The 26,199-nt window shown below is 40.3% G+C and overlaps 1 long non-coding RNA gene across 1 annotated transcript; it reads left to right on the top strand.

The window, feature by feature from the left end:
* The first annotated feature begins 4,616 nt into the window (after positions 1-4,616).
* LOC135364158 (uncharacterized) lies at positions 4,617-24,594 on the top strand. Its single transcript, XR_010410891.1, has 3 exons — positions 4,617-4,828; positions 21,390-21,450; positions 23,944-24,594. It is a non-coding gene; the product is annotated as an uncharacterized LOC135364158 (long non-coding RNA).
* The last annotated feature ends 1,605 nt before the right edge of the window (positions 24,595-26,199 follow it).

Genomic DNA, 26,199 nt, shown 5'->3' with positions numbered 1-26,199 from the left:
GCAACCCATGAGATCATCACCTGAGCCAAAACCAAGAGTCAGATGCTTAACTGACTGAGCCACCCACGTGCCCCATCTTTTCTTTTTTCAATCTACCAGGTGTTGAAGATTTAATTTGAATAGTTCCTATGTATGCTGACATTAGCTACAGTTGGGAGGCTTTCTGAAACAGCTCCTCTATCCTTTATCCTGTTACTCTATGAATCCTTGCTACTCAAGTGCAGTGTGTGGACCAGCAGAATGAGCCTCACCCAAGCTTATTAGAAATGCAAAATTGCAGGCTTGGTCCCAGGCCTACCAAGTTAGAATCTGCATGTTATCAAGATCCCCAGATGATTCATCCACAAATGTTTGAGTGGCACTGCTGTAAATGACTATAAAGACAATATTTTACATCTTATAAGCAATAAAACCATAAGAGAAAGGAAAGACGTGTATATAAGTAATTGTTCACACCTAGGAGCTAGATAAGAAAAGCACTGTCTGGAGGGATGCCCCAGAAACTCCTACCTCCTCCACCCAGTGAACCCCTTGGCACCACTTCCTTTGGGCTGAGATGCCCCCGTTGGATGTCCTTTTCATGATGCTGACTGCATCAGAAAGGGAGCTGATCCATGTCTTTATGATGATGATATAGTAAGAGGAAGATTTGCCCTTTTCTTGATTTTAAATTCACTGCTGCACAACTGTTGTTTTTGAAAAGGTTACATACATATCTAATAGAATATTTCTTAAGAGGAATTAAAGACTCCTTAATATAGAGATATGTATTTTATTTGGAATCCATTTTATGATCAGGACTTCTCCTTAACTGAATAGTTCATTACTTACCTGAGCACAAGAAGTATTCAGGTACTGGGTGCCTTATTGTAGGAATTTAGAGATGCTTGTTAGAAATACATGAAGTGCGATACTTTATAGCATGGTGGTTCTCAAACTTGAACATGCATCAGAATCTTTTGCAGAGCCCATGGAGAACAGGTTATTGAGCTCTATCTCCAGAGTTCCTGATCCAGTCAGTCAGGTGGGCCCCAAGAGTTTGCATTTCTAACAATTCCCAGGTGATACTTCTGTGGCTGGTCCCAGCCATACACTTTGAGAACAACTATGATAGAAAAACTTCCTAGAAAATATTGGGCCTCTCTGATTAAAGTGGGTGATTTCTGTCTAGCCCAAGAGCCAGCTTCAGCCTTTGGCTTGATTTCATTTTGATGATTACATTATTGTTTGTTACTGCAACTTTAGCCCAGGAAATCAGATTTCTCTTGGGGGGATGTCTGATAGAGACTGTAAATTATCCGTCACAATCTCTCCTCCCTTTGTCTACGGTGGTAGAAGCCCTGATATATGGCAGGGCACATGGCTTCCCAGAATAGCAACTTCATTTCCTAGACTTCTTGCTTCCAAGTGTGGCCATGTGCCTAAGTTGTAGTCAGATGTGAGTGTAAGTGATGTGTGTTAGTTTCTGGGTCATGCCCTTTCAGGGAAAGGACATCCACCATTTTCCTTTCTCCATCCTGCTCCCCTGAATGGGGATGTGGTGGGTACCATCTTGGACCAAGAGAAAAAGCCAAGCAGATATGCTAGAGAAAGAAGACAGAAGGCGACTGGGTGGCTGACATTCTGGAACTCCCATGCCAGGCCAGCCTGCTAGTGGCTGGACTGTTAGGCTAGAAGAAATCACCATTCTTACTGAGGCCACTATTATTTTGAGTCCATGATACAGAAGCCCAACTGATATTCTAACTTATGCCAGAGGATATTTTGACTCTTCTATTTACTGGAAAGAGACTCTGAAGATGTTTCCGGATATAAAACCATACAAGAGTTTGGAAGAGCAGTAGGGAGAACTTATTCTTTGTTTTGTTGGATTTTTCATTTTTATGTGTTCAAAATGAAAGGGTACCTAGCCACTTCAAAAAATAATTATGAAAAAGGGTAGGATGAAGCTGACAGAGAACAAGATCTAAAGAGGCTTAATGTTAATCCAGATGAAATCTCACAGAAACTGGATCTGAGCACAATGTGTCTATTATCTATATTGTTTTCAGGTCAAGAGCAATGCTTATGGGGTAAATTTATAACACTATCAAAGGGGGGAAATATCACAGTCTCAGGCACCTGGACTTGAGGAAGGAATTTGAAATAAAGTCTTTCATGATAGCTTTGTGGATAAAACAGAAAAATGTGGGTTGGAGTTCACTATGGGTAGACAGAATTATGTCTGGTTGATCTACTCTACATTGAATGTTGCTCAATAGTCCCATTCTAACTAAATGTATCATCCAAGTTACTTTTTTTTTTTTTTGAAGATTTTATTTATTTATTTGAGAGGGAGAGAGAGAGAGCATAAGCGGGGGTGAGGAGCAGAGGGAGAGGGAGAAGCAGACTCCCTGCTGAGCAGGGAGTCTAATGAGGGACTTGATCCCAAGACTCTGGGATCATGACCTGAGCTGAAGGCAGATGCTAAACCGAGACTGAGCCACCCAGGCACCCCTCAAGTTACTTTTGACAGTAAATCACAGAAAACCCAGCTCATAGTGGCTAAAGTAGTAAGGACACAGTTATTTCTCCTAACAAGAACTCTGAAGGGGAGCATAACAGGTATAAGGGAACATGGTAAAAAAGATGTGACCACTGATTGACCTGTGAGCTGGACCTGGGCACTTGGAAGCTCCTCACTCCCTCCCCTGTGCTTAGAATGTGGGTTTCACTTGCCTTTTCTGCTCATAGAGTTTGCTCCAAAGACACAGTCTTGAGATGGTGATGTGGTGTTGAGAACACCTGCATGATATATGTGACTGAGCCCAGTTAGGACCTCTTTATAAACTTTTAGCATGGGGATCTATTCATCTTACTGCTGCCCTAGACAGGCCTTTCATGTAAGTTCCCTTTGCTATTATTAAAATTGCCACCTACCAACACGGAGTGGCCGGTCTCTTTCTTTGGTCTCTCCCCTCCCTCTGCACACAGGGTTTCAGATTGTACCAGATTATACCAGAAAGCTCCCCAGAAGGTCGTGAACCTACAATAGGCTAGTTCAAAAGTTCCTCCATCTTCATCAGATTAACTCTATTTTCATGCTTGTGACTTCATAAGTCACAAGATGGCTGCTAAAGCTCCAGGCATCAAATCACCTTCAAAGGTAGAAGTAATAGAGTGATCAATGTTAAGGGAACACAACTTAGGTTGACCTTGCTTTTTTGTTTGTTTTAATGGGAGCAAAATATTTCCCTATATTCCTTCCTCTCGAAGATGTCCCCTTATGTCTCACTAGCCACCACTAGCTACAAGGAAAGCTGGCAAATCGGGTTTCTGGCTTTTCTTAGCCTCTATAATTGAAAGAGAGTGAAGAATAGAAAGTTGGGAGAAATGGCTATTGGATGAGTTGACGAATTATGCTTGCCACACTGGGAAAGAGACCTTTTGCATTATTTGTAGGGTCTTGCAGTGCTAATATGAGGAGACCATTGATTAACAACTTGAAAAAAAAAGGCATGAAAATCATGACTATAGTATTTCCAAATGATAGCCGGTGAGGACAGTTAATATCTTGGATGACAGAATTTGTTTTCAGAAATTGTATTTGTTCCCAAAGATAAAAACTTTACATATAGATGATATACAAATTATCTAAGCACAGAGGCCTACCTGGCAGGGCATGAGTTAATATGAAAAAGCCATTGGGGTTTGAACTGGTCACTAATTCCAATATGAGTAACTGAGAGAGGGAGGAAATCTGACAGAATTCACACAAATAAAAATACACAAATTGTGAGTAGCTCAGCTACAGGTAGTCTTTCTCCTTTTATTTTTTGATGATTTTATCTCTATGTCTCTTTCTTTCTTTCTTTCTTTTCTTTCTTTCTTTCTTTCTTTCTGTCTTTCTGTCTTTCTGTCTTTCTGTCTTTCTGTCTTTCTTTCTTTCTCTTTCTTCCCTCCCTCTCTTCCTCTCTTTCTTCTTTCTTTCTTTCTTTCTTTCTTTCTTTCTTTCTTTCTTTCTTTCTTTCTTTCTTTCTTTCTTTCTTTCTTTCTTTCTTTCTTTCTTTCTTTCTTTCTTTCTTTTCTTCCCCCTCTCTCTCTTCCTCTCTTTCTCTTTCTTTCTTTTCTTTCTTCTTTCTCTTTCTTGTAGGCTCCATCCCCAGGGTGAGCCCAGGGTGGGACCCAACTCATGACCCTGAAATCAAGACCTGAGCTGAGATCAAGAGTCCAATGTTCAACCGACTGAGCCACCCAGATACCCCTTTATCTCTATTTCTAGGACTCATTTATTCATTCATTCAGGATAGCTTCATTGACCATATCCTGTGTGCAGGACATAGTGCCCTGAACTGGAGAAACAGCAATGCCAAGATAGCAAGCCACTAAATACGTACAATAGTCATTTAATTAGAAAGTGAGATCCTACAAAAATGAAAAGTCAAGGAGACAAGGAAGCTGGACAAATGGAGGTTTCGATTTGGCCTTGGGGATGCGGGAAGATTTCTCTGAGGAAGTAGTAATCCTGCTGAGGCTGCCTGGGCACGGGAGGAAGCAGATAAAAGCAGAGAAAACCCGCATTTCCGGAGAGGCTGACGTGGGGCGGAGCGGCCGAGTCCTGCGTGGTTCCCAGAGTGAATCCGAAGGGCGTGGGAGGGCTGCGGGAGGCAGGAAGGTATCTGGAGAGAAGGCTGCGAAATGGTGCCAAGGCGGGTCCTTCGCTGCTTTATGGGCCGTGATAAGGACGGTGATCTTTACTTGAAAGGCATTGGAATGCCCTGCTTCGGCCTGAGAAGGGTCGGCGTGGACAGAATGAGCTGGAGGAGGCAACATGGATGCAAAGAAACTGGTTAGTAACCTTGCGCTGGGACAGCTGAGACTTTGGGAGGAGAGAGGAGAGAGATTTAGGGTCTGAAGATGGATTGGATGTGGGGTGAGGGGGAGGGAGCTTTCAAGACTGACTCCTAGGGTCTGGATTTGGGGCACTGAGCAGATGGCTCTGCACTCCCTGAGAACACGCTGAGTGGAAGGTGTGTGGGAGACGACGAGGGGCTCTGTGTGCACAGAGGGATTTACAGGCCTGGAGCTTGGCAGGAAGGTCTGGGTGGCGATGTGTGCTCAGGTGCTTACAGTCGCAGAGGCGCGAGGGCGTGGGAGAGGTGTTCAGGCAGAGAGCACAGCGAGGGAATGAAAGCAGGTCTAGCCCGTGCCTGGAGGAACCGACAGCCAAGTGTGAGATGAGGAGGAAGACCTGGCAAATGACCCCGCCGAGTGGGATGTCGGGAGGTGGGAGGAAAACCAGGAGGGCCTGGCACCGCAAAGCCAGAGAGTGTTGCGAGGAGGAACACATGCACGCATGCTCAATGCATGCTTTACCTGCAAAAGGTTTGGTGGCCTGGAAGGAGCCAGGGCCCTGCTTCCCTCCTCCTCATCTGAAATTAAAATACATTCCCCCAACTTGGGTATACTTAATGAATAATGTTTAAAATTCCCTATGCTGGGGGCGCCTGGGTGGCTCAGTTAGTGAAACGTCTGCCTTTGGCTCAGGTCATGATCCTAGGGTCCTGGGATCCCCACTGAGCGGGGAGCCTACTTCTCCCTCTCCCTCTGCCCCCCTACTCGTGCTTGCTCTCTCCCTCTCTAGTACGCTCTCTCAAATAAATAAATAAATCTTTTAAAAAATAGAAATCCCTATTCTCAGTATTTAAATTGTGTGAGTTTAACCTTTGATCCATCTCACTTTGTAAACTACTCAACCTAAATTACTTTTTGGTGATTATTTTTTTCCCCCCTCTGTGAGCCAGTGGCCCTGAATAGAAAAGAAGTTTCCAACCCCTCAGCTCTAGAGGTTTGCATTTCAAAAGACCGTACAGCTGCCGGCTGGGCGCTGCCCATGGGTTTGCAGTCAGACCCGCCTTTTCACTTCCTCTGCCCGGGGAACAGCCGGGGCGCACCAAACAAGGATGGGGTGTTGACCTCGAGTTGGCCCCAATCCACTGTGCATTTCAAAGCAGATTAGGAGACACTTTGAACAAGCCCTCGCCTGCACATCAGGTGTCCTTCCCTGCGCCTTAGGTGGAACTAGAGATGAGCTCCATGAATTGTTAATGCGGATCTGAAACTGGGCTTTCAATAATTCCTGCCCTGGTCCCTTCTCTGGGTGCAAAATCACATTCCAAAGGAGGGCAAAAGGCGGTCCTCAAAAGAGAACCCCTGGATGTGATCACTGACAAATAAGAGATGAGAAATTTGGGGGCAAAATACAAGCTTATTTGGTTATTTTTTGCAGGTCACTAATTTTTCATTCCAAATGGGTTCGTACAAGTCTTGCCTGATAGTGTCCCCCGTTTCGGGCTGCTGGGGATGATGTCTCGTGAAGCATTTGGTCTGGCATCTTTCATATTTTTAGTGACCGTGGTCAAATAATAGCTTTTGTTCAGTGGTGTACAATTTTGTGTCCTAAGGCACTTTAAACACACACACACACACACACACAACTTCGGCTTAGTAGACTTTTTATTTTTAATCTCAAACACTTGCTTCATGTCGCTGACTTTCCATGCATTCCCCTCCCCGCCCCCCACCTCCCCCTTCCTGCCAGGTCCACTCACCCAGTTTCTCAGGCTACCCTTTCTTCCCTCTGCAACACCCTCCCTTCGCTCTTCCTTGCTATGTTACTCTCCAGGCATAGTGACACCTGGCAGTGAGAGAAGAAATGACCTACTGCAGCTGGGGAATATTTCCCAGCGATATTTGCAGTACTAACATTTCCACCTCATGTCAGGGAGAGAATGGAGCCTACTCCTTGCAGGAAGGAGTTTCTCTTTCCAGTCTGAAAAACACATCAGCAGAGAGCACACCGAAAGGTTGAGGAAAACATTGGATAATCAGGCTTTCCTAATATAATATTGTTAGCATGGGAATCCCAAAGTCATAGGGTTTAAAAGGGCCTTCAGGGGTCATTTAATTGAATCCCCTGCCTCCAGGCATGATGGGCTCTGAAGTCTTTTAGACACGTGGTTGTCTATATCTGATTTTAAATGGCCTTCAGGGGAAAAATTCCACAGCTTCTCTTGGTAACCAGTTCTAGTCCATACTAACAGCGATGAAAATGAAGATGGTTTACTCAGAGATGTCAGTCTGACGGCATCACTGTCAATTAATGAAGAACCTATGGGCAGCACTGGACTTTTGCACATCTGGTTTTTCCAAGTCGATTCCTCTTTTCCAACTCTCTCATTTTAGCCTTCATATCACAGCCTCAGCAGGCCAAAGGCCCTTTCTTTCCTGCTCCTAACACAGTTCTCTTGCTGTATTTTAAAGTAGTTTCTTTTTGTTTGGGCCTTAGGGGAGAAGAGGCCAGCTGGCTCCTTTCTGCTCTGGGTTATCTTTTGTAGACGAAGAAATTGTTCTTGTTATTTCTATGTGTCTAAAGTTTGTACTTTATTACATACTCCATAGGATCGGCATTATTAATGGAAGTCACAACAAAAAATTAAGACAGAGCTGCTTATGATCTTGCCACATCAGTGGCTCAAATATTTCGTTTGTAGGAGGTTCCTTCTAGTATTTGTCCATATGTATATAAAGCTTTCTACATCATTTTTATTAGATAAAACTTAATGTTCTGTTTTTCAAAATTGAACAATTATAGGTTAAGCATGTGCCTTCTCCTCAGAACTATCTTATAAATCAGTGCATACAAGTCCTGTATTGGTTTTCCCATAACTCTCATGACCATTCTCTTCTTATTTGGGCGTTTAAATAATTTCCGATTTTTAAAAACAAAATAAGGAACATGATGTAAGGGCAAATAGAACTCCCCAGCAAGCCCAAAAGAGGTTGGAATGAGCAGACACAGACTTTTAAATAGCTATTACAAATATGTTCAAGAATCTAGTGGAAAAGATAGGTAGCATGTGTAAACAAGGAAAGTTTCAGCAAATACAAAAAACAAACAACAACAGCAAGACACCAAGGAAAATGTTAAAAGGAACCAAATGGAAATACTAGAACTGAAAAATATCCTATCAGAATCTCTTTTAATAACTGGAAAGGATCAGCGAACATGGAGGCAGGTTAACCGAGATTATACAAGCTGGAAACAAAGAGGAAATAAGGATGAAAAACCAAAAAGTACATCTGGGACCTTAGGGATTGCTATCAAATCATCTAGTAAGTACAGAAGGAGTCCTAGAAAGAGAGGAGACAAAGAGCAGCCAGAAGAAATATTTAAAGAGGAGATGGCCATGAGTTTCGCCAAACTGATGAAATGGAACAACCCACAGGTCCAAGAATCTCAGTGAACCCCAAGCAGGATAAATTCAAAAGAAACCATAGGCAAACCCGTCAACTTCCGAAAAACAGGAAGAGAAAACTGTAAAATTAGCCTGGAGAAAAAGATACAGTACTTATAGAATAATGGCAGATTTTTCGCTAGGAAAATGTACATAATGTACATATATCTATACACACATATATATTCTGTAAAAGATTATTGACCATTTAAAACATAGTAATAAAAATGTATTGTGGAACTATGATATATATAGAAGATATAGAAGTAACTTATGTGCCAAGTTCACAAAAGCCAGGAAAGGTGCTAAATAAAACTAGATGGTTATAAGTTTCCTGGATTATTCCTAGGGTAGTTTGACATTATTTTACTGTGATAACCAAAGATTCGCATTTAAATTTCTAGATCAATTGCTAAAAAGTAACACAAAGTATATATTTTTTAAAATAGAAGGGATAACATGGAATACTAGAAAAAACAACAACAGAACAAAACTTGATTAACCCAAAATGGAGGAAATTAGGAAGAAGAAAAAAGAGATAAAAGACATAAGAAAAAATATGAAGATGCTACCTTAAATTCTACCCATAGCAATGACATTGAATGTAAATGAACTAAATGTTCTACCTAAAAGGCAAAGAATCTCAGATTATATAAGGAAGCAAGATCCAATTATATGCTGTTTAAATGAGGCCAACTTTATTAAAAAAAATAGGTTGATAGTGGGTGGGCACAGATATACTATGTAAACAGCATAAGAAAGCTGGTCTGGTTTTATTACTATCAGAAAAATAGATCATATTACCAGAATACTACCAGAAATTCATCAGTAAGACAAAACAATCCTAAAAGTGTATACATCTAATGATAGAGCACCAAAATACTCAAAGCAAAATTGATAGCACTATAGAGAGAAACAGACAAATCTGCTGTCATGACGGTTATTGAAAAGTCCTGTAAGGCCCTTTGTATTCCTAACTCATACATGCGCATATGCACACTCCCAGACTGATCAAAATCTCTGGAGGACTTTTGCAGGTAGCTCGTGCTTCTAGAGCAACAAGAGAAGAGGAGGTTTGGCCCATGACATGACCAGATGAGTCCTTTACTGCAGAGCAATCTTGGAAGGGGTCTCACTTCTGGAAAGATATGAACACTCAGACCTCCCAGTTGCCAGGTGGAACCTTTACCCTCAGCCATGAAGAACTTCCCATTTCCGCCAGTGATGATTTATTGGTTCACTATGATGTAGAAAATGTGGGAAAACTCTGTTTTGTCATTTTGTTCTTCCCGCCCCTCCCTGATTCCCTCCCACTGACTTATGTTCCAAGTGGAGCATTCTGTAGTGTCCCTGGGAGTCTGAGCCACTAGGGCCCTGACCATTTGGGGCTATTCTGTGGCAGCCACTGGTGCCATATTGGACCTACTGCTGGCTACCTTTTCTCCAGGTCATTCTGGAAATGTTATGCGGGTCTGAGGGCCCTGCTTGGAAGTGTGAGTTTGGTTCAGCCTTTGGTGGTGCTACCCATTATGCAGGAGGTGGTGGTATGGGCTTTCTTGTAGGCAAAAGACAACTTGTAGGGAGAAAGAACCTGGTATAACTTTTATGAAAAATTGAAATTTCTGATTTCAGGAATATTAAGAGAGATTATGAAGCACTAGAGAGTCCATTTTGAAGGAGGCCAGCCTTGAGACCAAGTTATCAGAAATGCTGAGCCTGGAGGCAAATAATAAAAAATGGAAATTGTTCCTTCTTGAGGTAAAAATAGACTTATCAGTAAAAGAGTAAAGGCAAGAGAAATCGAAATGTCCAGAATGAGAGGTGATGCTCAGTCACTAACAGACGAATCAAAAGCCGTTCAATACCAAGTGGCTGAGGCCAAGACAGTTATAAAGTTCTGTTAGAAGAGCAAAGAACAATTAAATGACAGCATTAAAGAAAAGTGTGGACGAACATGCCCATCTTCAGGAAAGCATAAAACTACTTTCAGAAGGATCAAAAGGATAAAGAGTAAAAAACTCAACTCAATGGGGCGCCTGGGTGGCTCAGTCGGTTAAGCGTCTGCCTTTAGCTTGGGTCATGATCCCAGGGTCCTGGGATCCAGTCCCGAATCGGGCTCCCTGCTTAGTGGGGAGTCTGCTTCTCCCTCTCCCTCTGCCTGCCACTCCCCCATCCTTGTGCACTCTCTCTCTCGCTCAAATAAATAAAATCTTTAAAAAAAAAAACCTCAACTCAATGAACAGAAACAAAGTTGAAGGCTCTAAAGCAGAAGTTCTCAAATTTTTTAGTATCAGGACTCTTTCCATTCTTAAAAATTATTGAGGACCCCAAAGGGCTTTTGCTTACATGGGCTGTATATCTATTGATATTTACTGTATCAGAAATTATAATGGAGACAATTTAAGGATAGCATTTATATGTTACTGTGTTTTTCGTAACAATTAGCTATACAATTATTTGTGATTTATGTATTGATTATCACAAACCTCTTACATTTTAAAAATAAATCACACCTTTGGAAAAATGACAAATTTTTCCAAAAAACAATGAGAGGATTGATGTTATCCTACATATTTACAAATTTTTTTTACAAGTCTGGGTTAATGGAAGATTGCTGGATTATATCTGTTTCTGCATTCAATATGTTGCAGTATGTTGCCATAACTCAAATATATGAAGAAAATCCTGTCTTAGATGGAAAAGGGAAGAGTATGTTAATGACCTTTTTAGATAATTGTGGATATTTTTCTTTGTTATTATACTAAAACTTGACAATTGTTTATGAAAAGGTAGTTGCCATGTGGAATGTAAAATTTTCATGCTCTGTTACATTCAAATTAATTGGTCTACCTTGCACTTTGAATAGATTTTTTTTAACCTGTGCATGACATTGTGACATTGTGTATCAGCCAGTTAAAATATATTGGTTTACTGACTTATTTGAATTTTCTAAATGTTGACACACTTCATTATAAAATATTAAAATATTATACTTGTTAATAACACCACTGATTTAATCAGAAAAGTCTTTTTAAGTATTGGGAAGCTGTCAAGCTCATATAACAGATACAATTTTTTTCCAAAATTATAATATTCATTTGAAAGCTTGAATTTTATCATTGACAAAGAATACTGTCAGTTGTTTTCTTGGAAGTGACAGGCTTACTTTATTTATTTTCAAGAAAATGTCTGCCACGTACCTAAATCTGTATAGTTGGTCTGCTTTTCTTTCAAGTAAAAGTAGTGTTCTATGAAAAAAAAAGTGGCTAGTTCAGCTTGCAACTCAATCGGTTGCACACATGCTCTCCCTCCAGATAATCATCCTACTTTAGCATGAAGTTGAAGTGTTTTATGCTTTGTTCCCATTTTGTTCAAGATATTAGAACAACATGTATCAAAGGGTCACATTTTAGTAAAATTTGTAGGTTTTGTTTCTGTTTCATTAAGTCCATTCTTAAGTGGAGCTGGCTTTAAAAAAATTTTTTTTTAAGCAGAAATTGCAAGGTGATAAAGAATACAATGACTACTATTACAGTTTGGTGCCTCTATCTTGATCCATGTTAGAGTGTTGCCACTTTTACCCATCATTCTTTCTGCATCATCAGTGCAAATGTCACATGCAAAAAAGGAAGTAATGTTTTAGTATTAGTATAAATAGCCCCTCTACAAGAGTCTTGGGGCACTCCAGGGGTCTACAGATCACGCTTTCAGAACCCCTGCTCTAAGGCATGGGTGGAAAAAATTCTACATGAGAAGGAATGTCAAATCAAGACTCTGGCTATATGACTGCTGAAGATGGTAGTTTGGGCTGCTGTCCTTGGAAAAGAGCACAGATGATCCATGACCAGTCAATGTGAACTTTGAGGAAACTGATTAATGCTGCCAAGCTAAATGTTTCCTTATAAACCCTTGAAGTAGAAAATAGCCAAATGTGTGTGTGTGTGTGTGTATACTTATATATACATTTTTTAAAAGATTTTATTTATTTTATTTATTTATTTGAGAGAGAGAGAGAGAGTAGGGTGAGGAGCAGAGGGAGAGGGACAGGCCGACTCCGCCCCGGGCCCAAGTCCAACACGGGGCTCGATCCCATGACCCCAGCCTAAATCAAGAGTCGGATGCTCAACCGGCTGAGCCACCCAGGTACCCCACCAAATACATATTTTTAAGCACTTGGAGACAAGGAAACAATCACTAACAGATTATATTGCAACTCTACAAACAAACAAACAAACATCAAACAAAAATGTATTGTTGGAATCAGAAACTGCAGAGATTTAGTGAGGTTCCAAAGCTTCAGCATGATCTTAAAGACCAAGCTATGTCAAGTGATGATAAGAAATCTCCCAGGAAATTATCCTGTAGAGGGAGAAGAATGATTTAAAGACTGAAGAGAAAAGTTACAAAGCGGAGAGAGGCGTGAGCCATGCCACCAAGAGCTGGGTGCCAAAGTGAAACAAAGAACAAAACAGGGCAAAACCAAAAACAATCCAAAGCTCTAGGAGACGAAACAGAAGGACTTATTTGTCCTTTGAAAAGCTAGCTCATTTCTCTTGATAACAGCACTTAAATGACAGGTACAGTTTAGTCTGGTCAAATAAACCTCTATGACTCAGGGAAGAAAATGCATGTGAAAGACCAAAATCAGCCAAAGAAGATGTTAAATTTGAGATTTTAGAAACAGACCCTCAAGGCCTTAATGATCCAAGTGCAGCATTTGGTAGAGGCTCCAGAGAACCAGGGAATCCTCTGGGTCATTATGTTATCAAGACAGGAGGTCTCGATAATATAAGGATGAGTTTAGGGATTCAAAGTTCACTGTTGCCCTGCATCACCAGATGTTACCGGATGTCATTTCCATGGGATCTTGAGCCCAGGATGATATAGTGTCCATCAGGCCATCCATATGCTGGTCCAGACTTTCCTCCCCATGTGCAAGAAAGAGTTTACCCTTTTGCTTCAGACACTGGTCATGTTTCTGCACCAGTAAGACTCATAAGTTTTAATGGGTCTTTTTATGAGGGAGCAGTTGGTCCACATCTTTAAAATAGGGCCTGACGGGACCCATCCTGAAGATGCTTTTGGTAATTTAGGTCATCCTGATATTTACCACCTGCAGGTGAAGTAGGTGCAGGCTTTTTCCCTCAACCACATCATCCATTTGAAGGTCCCGTGCTGGGAATGGACCTATGGGGGTATATTATGAGAAAAGGACCTCTTTTATCTTCCTCTCCTCCAAGAAACATGTATGAAGTCCCCAAAACTACTTCCCAAAGGGGATTTTCCTGGCCCTTCATCGTCTACTAGTGCTGAGGAACATCTACCCACCAAGAAGTTTCCTTGCGACTCCTGCCAGCAGCTGGATTTTACACCTCCCGCCAAGGGGTGAGTTCTCTAGGGCTGAGTCAACCTGCCAAAGAGCCTCTTTCTGTCTAAACCAGGACAATCATGTTAATAATGTTTCTGTCATTTTCTTAAAGACATTTTGAATTCTTATTTAGTTTAACAGCTGTTGTTTAAGTGATTGTACATTTCTTCAAATTGAAGCTTGATAGAATTCTTAGGATAGTATTTTATAAGTAGTGGAGTTGTTTTATAAATTAGAATCTTATGAATGAATTATTTCCATTTTATTGTACTCTCTAGGTAGTAGAAGATTTGGATTTTGACTTGATTAACCAGTCCAGCATAACACCAGCTATAATAAGCATTTTGCATGAATGATGATACACATTTAAAACCGGGAAGGCCATTTTTCTTTGCTAAGAATTATTTTTCTCTTACAGTATTGAGAACATTGTGAAAGTTGTTTGAAGTTTCCTGAATAAATTTTCATTAGTTTTAAAAAGGAGTAAATAAACAAATAAGTGGTGTCAAAGAATGCTTTTTTGTTTCAGAGTTGTTGCTGGGGTGAAAGTGTTAAGTGCCTAGGCATCTAAAGAAGGTGCCACATCACCCATGTGATCCTTCCTAAAGGGAGATCCAAAGAACTAACTCTGCCCTGCATAGCTCATCACTCACCTCTATTCTATATGTATGGGAAAGCAGAGGAATTGGTGATGTTACTAGTGGGACTCTGTGGAGAGTTTCTTCTGTGGACTCTGTTTCTTCCCATTCCTCTCCCCCCACACCTTAAGCCAAGTGAGCGGGGGCCTCAACAGAACTGGAGGCATGTCCTGCTTTGGGGAACACAGCCTGGTGTCTGGTCCATGCCTAAAAATATCTAAAGGTGAGAGGCTAGTTACAGCTTCACTTGAGGTCAGAGCATTGAGAGGGTGGTCTCAGAAGCAAGGGGCACTTTCAGGGGTGGTTGGAGCAAGGGTGGCTCTTGGAAGGTCACTGAGCTTGTTTTGAAGCATCCTGCCCAAGATGTCTGCCTGTGCCAAAGTGCTAACCAACAATGAGAGTTTGTGCTCGACTGGTACAATATAGTGGGAGACCACTGAGTGGGGAGTTCTCCTCCAAAAGGGACTAAAGAGAAAGGGTGGCTAGTATTGTGGTATCTCCCCCCCACAGCTCTGATCCCAGATTTACATTAGTCAAGTAAGACTTTTCACCCTCTTTACTGCACTTCCTTAGCCTCCACCTTAAACAGGGAACTGATGAGGGAAATAAAACAAAAAATAGAAAAAAGCTGTCTCCCTTCCTCCCTGCCCACCACTGCCTCTCAATCTTCATTGAAGGTTTCTAAGCTCAGATCAGAGCAAAAGTTTTAAATTAAATGAGATTAAAGTTTTGATTCAGATTTTATTAAATATTTTAATACCCCCAAATAAGACAGTTTTCTATTTTTAATACTTTAAAGTGACTGAAAAGTCTATAGGATCTGTTTCAAATATCATCTAACTTAGAAACAAATGTTTAAAAAAGGAAGATATTTCAATATTTTGCTCCCACTAGGCTTGGACTGTTAAATATGTTCACTACAATAATGATGAACATCCTTGGGCATGGACTTTTATTCTTCATTGGAGCAATTTCCTTAAGTTGAATGTTCAGGTGTGGAGTAATGGGTCAAAGTTTATGAACATCATTATGGTTTCAGATAACCATGTGTTTACCAATATAAACTGCCACTAGCAACATAGGAAAAATCAATTTCTTGCCAAATTTCATTGAACCATAACCACCCTTGTGAGATGTCTCAAGTCAAGGTCATTATAATATAATGTAGAAAGTAGAATAGTGTTCAGAGCTTCCAGTTTTCACTTTGCACCTATGACTATTATCTTTGGGGGAAAATATACATATATTCATGCAGTTTTTGTTTTGCAAAAACAAAAATATGTTTATATAGTACATATTTGTAGTCACTTTGTTGTATCTTCCCACATCGATACACAAGTTCTGCCTTAATGGATGTTCCAATTTCTTTTAATAAAAACAATAATATACATTAAAAATTCAATGCTGGGGAAAAATCACATTAAATTTCTCATAATTAATTAATTAATTAATTGATTTTACAAACATTGAGGTTTTTTTGTTTTTTCTTCCACTCTCTTTCTTTATTATTGCATTCTGTATTGTCCATTCTTTTCAGGGTACTATGTTGTGCCATGTAGCATTCATTTATTTAATATATAGCTACTGCATATACAAGCTTGAATTAACAAACAAACAAATATAGCATCTGCCCTCTGGAGTTTCTATCCTAGTGGAGTTCTCTTTCACTTTGTACTTTGCCTTTTAAAGATAAGTTTAATGCTTAAACCCAAAAGTTTGGCCCTTAATTAATAGTGATCTTCCTAGTAGCAACACAACATGGGACAATTAATCAGATACATAAGTTACAGTTGCTGAGGAAATGCAGTTATTCACAGTTCTGGGAATGGAGAGAATTTTTCCTGTGGGTCTTCATTAAAGAGATACCTTATGATGCAGAGAACAGTGTTCTCAACATTATCTCATTAGCACAAACTAAATTTCATAGCACTGTTTTCTATTATGTTTTTCAAAACAGATCAATAACCTAATGCCAAACACAATTCAGAAAAATAAGTTCTCTAAGGAGTACAAAGCTTGTGGACCAGGCATACAGCTTTCTGACTTAACCCAATGACATAGAGAGTCTAGAGTCTAGATTTCAGATAATAGAAGAATATATGGTCCACATAGGTTTCCTGGAATCCTCCATTAATAATATCTTGTACAAAAGAACTCTCTATGAGAATTGGGTAGCAGGGTGGTTTGAGAGTATACTTCTTGATGAGTGTAGATATTCTATGTCACTAATTTAGAATGCCTAAGGATATTTTAATAAGCTCTGCAATATGTTAAACACTGTACTAGGAACTTCGTGTAGAAAGGTGGATCAGATACAGCCCTACCCCCACAATGCTCATAGTCTGAAAGGGAACCAAGATTTATATACAAACAACTGTAAGATACTAAATTTCAAGGGCTTTAAGAAGAGTCCAGATAAAGGCAATTCATTCATTCATTCAATTAACAAATACTTATTGAGTGCCTCGTATTGCCAGGTAGTGTGCTAAGTGTTGGTGATACAAAATGCTTAACAATAAGATGCCTACCAACAAAATTTTAGAAAATGAAAAAAAAAAGTGTCATTTATAAAAGCACCCAAATACCTGTTAGTAAACCTAACAAAAGACATGAAATATCTTTACAAACATTGCAGAGAGAAATGAAAAAAAAAAAAAAATGACCTAAATAAGTAGAAAGATATACTATGTTCATAGATTGGAAGACTCAGTATTGTTAAGATGTCAATATTCACCAAACTGATCTAAGTTTTATGCAATCTCAGTCACCATTATATTGGTTGCAAATTTATCAAGTTGTATACATTAAAGTATCTACAGCTTTTTGTATATAAACAACAACTGCATTAGGAACTTTTTGGTAAACACTGATAAGCTGATTCTAAAATTTGTATGGAAATACAAAACACTTAGAAGAGCTGCAGTAAGCACATTGAGCCCCAAAGATGCCTGCACCTTAATCTCTGGAATCTGTGAATGTTATGTTACATAGCAAAAGGATTTTGTAGGCATATTTAGGCTATGGACTTTAAGACAGGGAGGTTATCGGGGCGCCTGGGTGGCTCAGTTGGTTAAGCGACTGCCTTCGGCTCAGGTCATGATCCTGGAGTCCCGGGATCGAGTCCCGCATCGGGCTCCCTGCTCGGCAGGGAGTCTGCTTCTCCCTCTGACTCTCCTCCCTCTCATGCTCTCTGTCTCTCATTCTCTCTCTCTCAAATAAATAAATAAAATCTTTAAAAAAAAAAAAAAAAAGACAGGGAGGTTATCCTGGATTATCTGGATGGGCTCAGTTGAGTCATATGAACCCTTGAAAGCAAAGAACTTTCTTTGGCTGGAGGCAGAAGAGAGGCAACAAGAAAATTAGAGAATTTGAAATATGAGAAGGAGTCAATGTGCCATTGCTGGTTTAAATATGGAGGAGGCTACCTGATAAGGAATGCAGGGGGCTTAAAGAGCTAACAGAGGCTCCCCACTGACTATAAGCAAGGAAACCGAGACCTCAGCCTTACAGCCATAAAGAACTGATTTAAGCCAACAACGTGAATGAATTTGAAAGAAGTTTGTCACCGAGAACGTGCAAATACAAGCCCAGGATGGCTGATGTCTTGGTTTTGGCCTCCAGAGTAGAGGAACCAACTAAGCCAATTCAGACCTCTGCTCTACAGAACTGTGAGACAATGAATTTGTATTGTTTTTTTTTTTTTTTTTTTTTTTTTTTTTTTTTAAAGATTTTATTTATTTATTTGACAGAGACACAGCGAGAGAGGGAACACAAGCAGGGGCAGTGGGAGAGGGAGAAGCAGGCTCCCCGCAGAGCAGGGAGCCCGACGTGGGACTCGATCCCAGGACCCTGGGATCATGACCTGAGCTGAAGGCAGTCGCTTAACCAACTGAGCCACCCAGGCGCCCGAATTTGTATTGTTTTAAGCTGCTAAATTTGTGATAAATTGTTACGGCAGCAATAGAAAACTGGTACAATACCAAAGGCAATCTCAAGAACAAAAGTGGAGGACTTATGCTCCAGAAATCAAAATTCCTACCTTCTTGGAAACTACACTTTAATATAATGAGAACTTAAGGAGGAGAGGGTACAGCATTTATCAAAAATTGTCATGAATTATGTTAGGTATTTGCTCAGTAGGGCACTTCCCAATTTGGTTTCTTACTATGCCGTTAACGGGCACTGCTTATTTCTACTTTGCCAATATCATTGTTCCACATTGAGTGTGGAACACTTTCTCCCCTTGTCCTACCTAAATTCCACTAATGATTCCAGGTTATAGGCTCTATAAAAAACAATAACAAGAAGAACAACAAAATGAAATTTCTTTGAGTATTTTGGACCATGTTAATTGCATTCTTTTTTGGACTCTTATTATATTTAGAAAATCATAGAGTTAAGCATTTATTCTCTCATGGGTGTTATTGTAATCAATCTATTTTGTGGTACCCTCATGCCTAAGAACTGTCCCTCTCTCTACCACATAGTTCCAGGTGAAAGAATGGCTTCGGAGGCCACGTTTGTATCTTATGACCCTTTCCCTCTCTTGCCACAGATTGGATTGGGATGGACCCCAGGCCCAGGATCTGGGCTGATTGGATTCTCTGGAGAAATTGAACCAAGTACTCCAGAGACAGGGTGTGGTAGTGTGTCACTTAGTGGCCTCCAGTGTACCTTATCTCCTAAATAGGTGGGATAAGTATCCACACCCTTGTGCAGTCCCCTCCCTGTGAGTCTTGGCTTTAACCAAAAGAATGCCACAGAAGCTGTGCTGTGTCAGTTTTACTACAATGACCATGTATTCATGCTTATAATTGGAAAAGACATCAAAGTGTAAAATGGAGCTAATGGCACCATAGAGTTGATCTGAGAGTTAAATGAACTTATGTTCATGGAGTGTCTTGCCTGGTGCTTGCTACATGCCTGATAGTTAATTGGGGGCATAAAAATGTGAGTTGCATTTCCCAAGTTAATACTTGGAGACTGATGGTTTTCTGAATTATTCTTCAAGTAGTGTAGTTATTGAATGCCCAATTCCCTTAGACTAAATATGGTTATGTGTGCCATAAATGCTAAGAAATTGGATGGCGTCTGTGGCCCCAGAGAAATGCCAGAAAACCTGCAAAAAACACATAAGATCAGATCAGAGGCTGTGCTATATGAGCATGGTGAACCAACTGAGCTAACGAGTTTATAGCTCATGGGTCAACCCATAAAACAAACTCAAGGCTGCTCACAGAAGGCTCTTTACCTTCCCTGCTACCATGTGAAGAGACAAAGTCTTGCCCTCCCTTGAGTGCCAAGCTTGGAGCTGAAGTTCAGCTCTTTAATCCTCTGCTGTCTTGTGGAGTTGTGTGTCAAGGGATAATAAACTGAGAACTCACCATGAGCCAGATGTTGGTCTAATGACTTGATGTATGTTCACTTATTTCATTTTCCCAATATCCCTCATGAGATGGCTACTTCAAATAGCCTCATTAAGAGATGAAGAAACTGAGTTAGGAGAGGTTAAACCGCTTTACTTCAAACAACTAATTAGTAGCAGAGCTTGGATTTGACTTGGGCAGTCTACCACATTTGTGTTTTTATCACAACATTTACATGATCAGCTATGGAATGAGAAATCTCAGCACGAGAATTCCCTGGTGTCACAAATTGTAGGTACCCTGAGAACAATCACAGAACCCTGCTTGGTCAAACTCAAAGATCAAGTTTGTTTCTCTACTTACTTTTAGACTGCTCTTTTCCAGCCACTGAAAAGAACTGTATCTATGACCTTCTCCTTGTCTTACTTTGTGGCATTTCTCTTCCTTCTAGCACACAAAGGTCAAGGATGTGGTGGGCCATTTTCTGGGCATATCTTTGGGCCAAAAGTAGCTCTTTTAGGAAGCTTCCTGGGCCCTGTGATGGTGCTCTATCCTTTTAGGTTCCTGCACTTGAATATCTCCTTCTTCTAATTTCTCTCCCTGGTGTCCAGCCATGGTAATCTCCACAAATTATTTCTCTAGTTACTAGTCTGATTAGCTAAAATATAGGCATGGTTTTATATCTTGTTTAGTTTCTTTTGTTCATATTCTTTCCTCTACTGCCTGACTTCCCATTTTTCTGTTTCTTCTCAGTCAGTTTCTGACATTTGAACATTAATATCTAAACTACCTCCATCTATGTTAAATTTATATAAAATGACTCTTGCATGTACATCTGAAGAAATGGACTATTTGTCACATACCATTCACCAAGGTTTTGCTTTTCCTACAGTAACTTACTCATGATGGGACATTCATTTATAACGGAAAGTGGCCTTCTTTTTACAAGATTAAGATCTGAAAACTCGCACTGACTTTCTCCAAATTCCCACCTCTTGGTGTAATCTGGAGTTTTTCATATCTTTCAGTAGTTTAGTTCTATACAGGAAAAATTTGGGGACCAAAAGAGATGCCTTCTCTTATATACCAGGCAGATCATTATTTTCCTACCATGTTTGCTCACAGAATGGAACCTAATCTCAAAATCCCTTAGCTATGTTCTGAGATCCCTGATGAGTTAAACTTTGATGGAGTGAGAAATTAATCAGTTTCTGCTTCCAAGGTTTCTGTGAGTGCTACCAGACTATGCAAACTCACAGAAGCTTCTAACTGATATACAGTAATAATATGCAGGAAGACAGTGGCATCTCCAGTGGGACTGTGAGTGATCTTAGAGCATGAATGGCTTAAGATTCCAGATAATGGTGCTGGTATTGGCATGTCTGCTCATCTGTTCAGGAAAGCATGCTCTTAAAATAGGTAATTTGAAGGGAGGTGTCTTAGCTTGGGGTCCCTAGAAGTGAACACAAGACAGAGATTTGGGGGCATGAGACTTCAGGAATAGCCTGTCAGGGAGTGGAGGATGCAGGGTTGGGAAGGGGAAGGATTCAAACAAGGCAATAATTTCAGGAAAAAGTCTAGCTTGACCTTGATCCATGGGAGCTCTGAGTCATAAACAGTGCCACAAAATTGTCTTACCTTGAGGCAAGGGGTTTCATGATTATTATTGTTATTATTTACCCCCTTATTAGTCAGTTACCTGCCATTGTTTCCCTCCTCCTTTGGTTGTATCAACTTCTAGGCAGTTCCTGGCCAGGTGGCTCTCTTCAGCGAAGTACAATTCTCTGGCTAAAGTTTCTCAGGTAAGCCATTAATAGCAACAATGCTGCAGCTGGGCAATGGGCACGCCAGCTGGAAAAGGGTTTGGGCTGATTCGGTTCCTAGTGATGGCTCACTTCCAGGCTGGTGATGACATCTTCTTGCTCTAAGGTCAGATAGTAAAATGGCAGAACTGAATAAAAACTTAGGTGTTTTCTTTCTACATAATTCCAGCATGTAGTTAAAGACAGGGAGGGTCTGAATCAGACTAAAATCTTCCACCTCTGTTTTCCTTTTAACTCCATGGTCATGGTCAGCGATAGGAATTTATATGTGAGGCTCTGTTGTTAAATACATGTGTTGGATCTCATTTTAGATTTTAGAGAGCCAAGCTGTGGAATCACATCATAAACTTGAATGGGGGTCTTTATTGAATGGGGATGGGAAATCTTTTGGATGAAGAAAAGAATAACTAACTTATTGTATATCCAAAGAAAAGACAATTACAATGGTATGTGTCCATAGCACTTTGGTTTTAGACATTAGATTTGTTCAGGAAATGAAGGAAATTATTTAAATAATGCATTGATCATACTCTCAAAATAAGAGCAAGTAGAAGAATAAAAGGGAAAAAAGAGAAGATAGTTGATTAAGGTGGAAAGTGGAAAAATTTCTTGAGTGGAATGACAGAGATTTTAGCACATAGTGTACGCAGATAAGAATTGGAACATGAGATCTTGGAGGCCAGATTAAATGTATCTAAGAATGGATGGGAGAAGCACATCCATCTAACTATCCCTTCTTAATGAAGGGATTGCTATATAACTGCTCTAAGACCAGAAAAGGTAAGTGATCTTAGGGAGGCGATGGGTATAATTCCCCCAGGGTTTCCTGAGTTTAGGAAGCCATTGGGGGATATCTCTATGCAACTGCAGATAGAACAATTGGGTATGCACCCCTTGAGGTGCATACCTGAGACAGCCATGCAATATTTGAACAGGTTTGAATGAGAAGACCCTAGAAGCCAGGATGAAACACTCACAGCACTGAGTCATGAATTGGAAGGTGGTACAGTTATCGTAGATGGGGAAGCAGGAATTGCCTGTGCCCCAGGGAACCTGCCAGCGAGATTTATGGAATTAGGATCCTCTCAAGGGAAGGCACAGGACAAATGAGAGCTACTACAGAGGCAAGATAAAAATAAACGAGGTCAGTCCTGAGTTGGCTATTGATCTGATGAGGTCATGCCTCCTGAGTGGGATTGAACGATTTAGGAAAGTGAAGATAGATAAGATTTGTTTCAAAACTGTATGCTTTGGAAAACTGCTCATTCCTTGACTTGGTATCAGATACTCTGGGGGACCCCAAAAGACGAACTCTAGAGGAGTAAGTTAGAAAGACAAATGTCTGGGCCAGAAAAGCAATATGAAAGCAAACAGAATGAAAGCACTAGTCAGCAAGCAGTTTTTGAGCTCTCAATAGGGAAGGCTAGAGGTCCCTTTAAGAGGCAAGGTAAACTGCTGACTTCTGAGCTGAGGCTTCTGATGGGAACAGAGGGACACAGAACACCAGTGGCCCATCTCACTCATGCAGAAAACAAATGGAATGGAAGGAAATGTTAAAGGCCAGAATTTTCAAAAGCAGAAAAAAGATAGGCTCTCCAGGAGCATAAAATAGAGGTATGGTCTTAGTGGGTCCCTGGACATAGGCCTCAGAGCCATCCCTGGCAGCATCCTGAAGATGCTGAAAATGAAACTGGCAGAATCCATGTGGGGTGGAGGTTGTAGAAATAAACACAGGCCATCCAAATGAGAACAGAGATTCTTTCCAGAGTTTGTTGTAGCAAGGGAGTCAGCCACCATCACTTTGTTTGGTAGAAAGTCAAAGGCAAGCACAGAATGGGAGAGCCTTATAGGGAAGCCTTCAAATGACCTTTGATTGGAGGTTATTGGCGTGGGGAGGTTATTGGCATGGCATGGCATGACTGGAAGTCAGACATCTTAAGCACCCGATTTGGCTTTTTCTGATTGGTGCTGAGCTGGAGCTGAGAGCAAATACTTGGGAAGCTGGCATGACTCTGACTGATTGCTTCAGAAGTTGTGGGTCTTATTTTCATTTATTCTCTCGCTATTGGCTATTTGTATATTTGGTCTTTCAAGAGTGAAACTGCCCCAGAGAGCAGGTTTCATAGGCCGAACATTTTCATAGTGGGACGACTGTGGCTTGGATTGGAAATGGGTATTCACATACAGAAGTGTAGAAGTGAGGTCCTTATTAGGAACCCATTCTCAATGCATCACTGGGGTGTCAGGGACCAGGGGTTCAGAGGGGAATGGAAAAGATGAGGTTTTGAATATGCAAGAGGAGAAAGTAAGTTACCTCCCTTAAGACCTGGTTATTGGGACTGTCGCCATGGCAAATTTCTAGCTTGCCACTCTCCAAGAAGAGAGCAAACATGGCTGGGTTCCTCTCCCCTCAGAAAAATATTGTGTCATAATTTAATCTCTTGATGTGTGATATTTCCCATTTAATTCTAGGGTCACAGGTCATGGATTCTGGACAACTCATATGGTATGACTGGCATTCAAGCAAGGCTCAGACCAAGAGGACTTTTTTCAGGCTACCTTATCTTCAGATGACACAGGGGCTGTGCTATGTATTTTTATTGAAATAATAAAGATTAGATTAAATACTGGTTTCTGGGTATGCCATTGTGAATACGACAGGTAGAGAGTTTGTATTTTTAAAATTTGGGGATGTATGGCTGATGCTGAGATACTCTTATGCCCAATTAACACTTGAGACTCTTTAGAGTTGCATGAGGGATTTGGGTTCCATTAATGCAACTTTGGAGTCTGGAAGGAACTATTTTCATTGCAGTGGACAACAACCCAGTCAAAGCACTGATGGAACTCTGTCTTGAGCTGAGCAAGGCCCTTTGAGATGAAGCAGAAAAATAACCTCGGGGAAATTGATTTGGGAATTTTAATCCCTTGGAACTCTTACTAAAGGTCTTTGTATTTAAGTTCTTTGGGATTCAATTTTATTCTGAGACTTTAATAATGGGAGGATGGTTGTATTTAAATTTGGAACATTACTATATTGTCGAGTGATCTTATAACTTCTGCTGCTCTATATTGGATAATATTGCTGTGTGTGAAACAGGAAAGTAAATCTAACAGGGAGGGAACTTTCAGTCTAGAACAGCAGGGATTTGGAGTAGTTATTTAATTTACTGTTCTTATCTTTTTCCAAAGCTTTTTTTGGGTAAAGACTAAACTGTCCTCCAGTGGTCCTAGGAGATTATACAAAAAAAGCACTGTCTGATGTTCAGGTGTTTCATGCAGGTGAGAGCAGAATCTCAGGTCTCTTTAAACATTATTGTGAGAGATTGGGAGAAGGGGTTTAACAGTACTTGGTCTGGAAATATTTATCTTGGAATTAACAAGAAGTGAGTGAGTAGGCTTTCATAATGGTGTTATTTTGGAAATATCATAAAGGATGTGGTCTTCCCCCTTTCAATCAGTGAATGGCCTCAGGTTGGACCCTCCAAAAGCAAGCGTTGGGACAAGGATTTGGGTGCAAGTGGTTATTTGGGAAATCAGGTGTAGGAACGGGGAAGACAGGAAAAGTAAAGAAACTAATTAAGAGATCATTCAGAAGAAGGGCTGCTGTGGGCAACTAGGGGTCGGTTCTGCTAACAAACCTTTGAAATGAATGCAGAACACACCTTGAACTCTCCCCCTTGGAGGTGAGGATGCCGGGGAGCCACCCACCAACTTCTACTACTCAGTTGTTGGGAGCTGTGCCTGGCTTGTTAACTTCTCAGTGTACTGGCTAATTATGCTTCTGTGGCCAGAGAAATGTAGGGGTTAGAGATGGGAAACCATCACTGTATATGGGAGCTCTCTTCCTCCTTTCTTTTTTAAATTTTTTTGTGCAAGTATAGTTAACATACAGTGTTATATTAGTTTCATGTGTATAATAAAGCGATTCAATAATTCTATACATTATTCAGTGCTCATCACCATAAGTGTACTCTTAATCTACTTCACCTATTCACCCATCTCCCCCCCCCCCCCCCCCGCCAATCTCTCCTCTGGCAACCACCAGTTTTTTCTCTATATTTAAGAGTCTTTGGGTTTTTTTTTTTTTTTTTTTGGTCTCTTTTTATCTTTGTTTGTTTTGTTTCTAAAATTCCACATATAAATGAAATCATATAGTATGTGTCTTTCTCTGACTTATTTCACTCAGCATTATAATCTCTAGGTCCAACTGTGTTATTACATATATATACATGCATGTGTGTCTGTGTGTATATACACACACACCACATCTTCTTTATCCATTCTTCTGTGGATGGACACTTGGGCTGCTTCCATATCTTGGCTCTGGAAAATAATGCTGCAATAAACATAGGGGTGCATATATCTTTTCTTCTTAAGTTGGTGGTGGCTTCTAAGGTGGGCCAAAGGAAAATGGGTAGATGCTGATGGAATCTACATAAGTCCACCTTCCACCCAAAATCTAATAGGGTCTTTTCTGTAATTTAACAAGCTGATACAAACATTCATTTGGAAGACAAAATGCAGTATAAAATCCAGGAAACTTTTGAAACACAAAATAATGTAGGGGACCTGTCTGCCGATTATAAAAACATATTATAAAGCTATACTAGGTCAAGCATTGGGGTATTGGTGTAGAAAGAAAAAACATTTGATGGAACATAATAAAAAACCCCAGAAACTGACTAATATATGTAATAAAATTTAGTATATGATAAAAAAATATTT

Source organism: Mirounga angustirostris, unplaced genomic scaffold (genome assembly GCF_029215605.1).
Source record: "Mirounga angustirostris isolate CCGP_5_RB_7025 unplaced genomic scaffold, mMirAng1.0.hap1 SCAF_1, whole genome shotgun sequence".
In the NCBI taxonomy this organism is placed as follows: Eukaryota; Metazoa; Chordata; class Mammalia; order Carnivora; family Phocidae; genus Mirounga; species Mirounga angustirostris.
The sequence above is the reverse complement of the archived record's forward strand: the minus strand, read 5'-3'. Positions and strand labels throughout refer to the sequence as shown.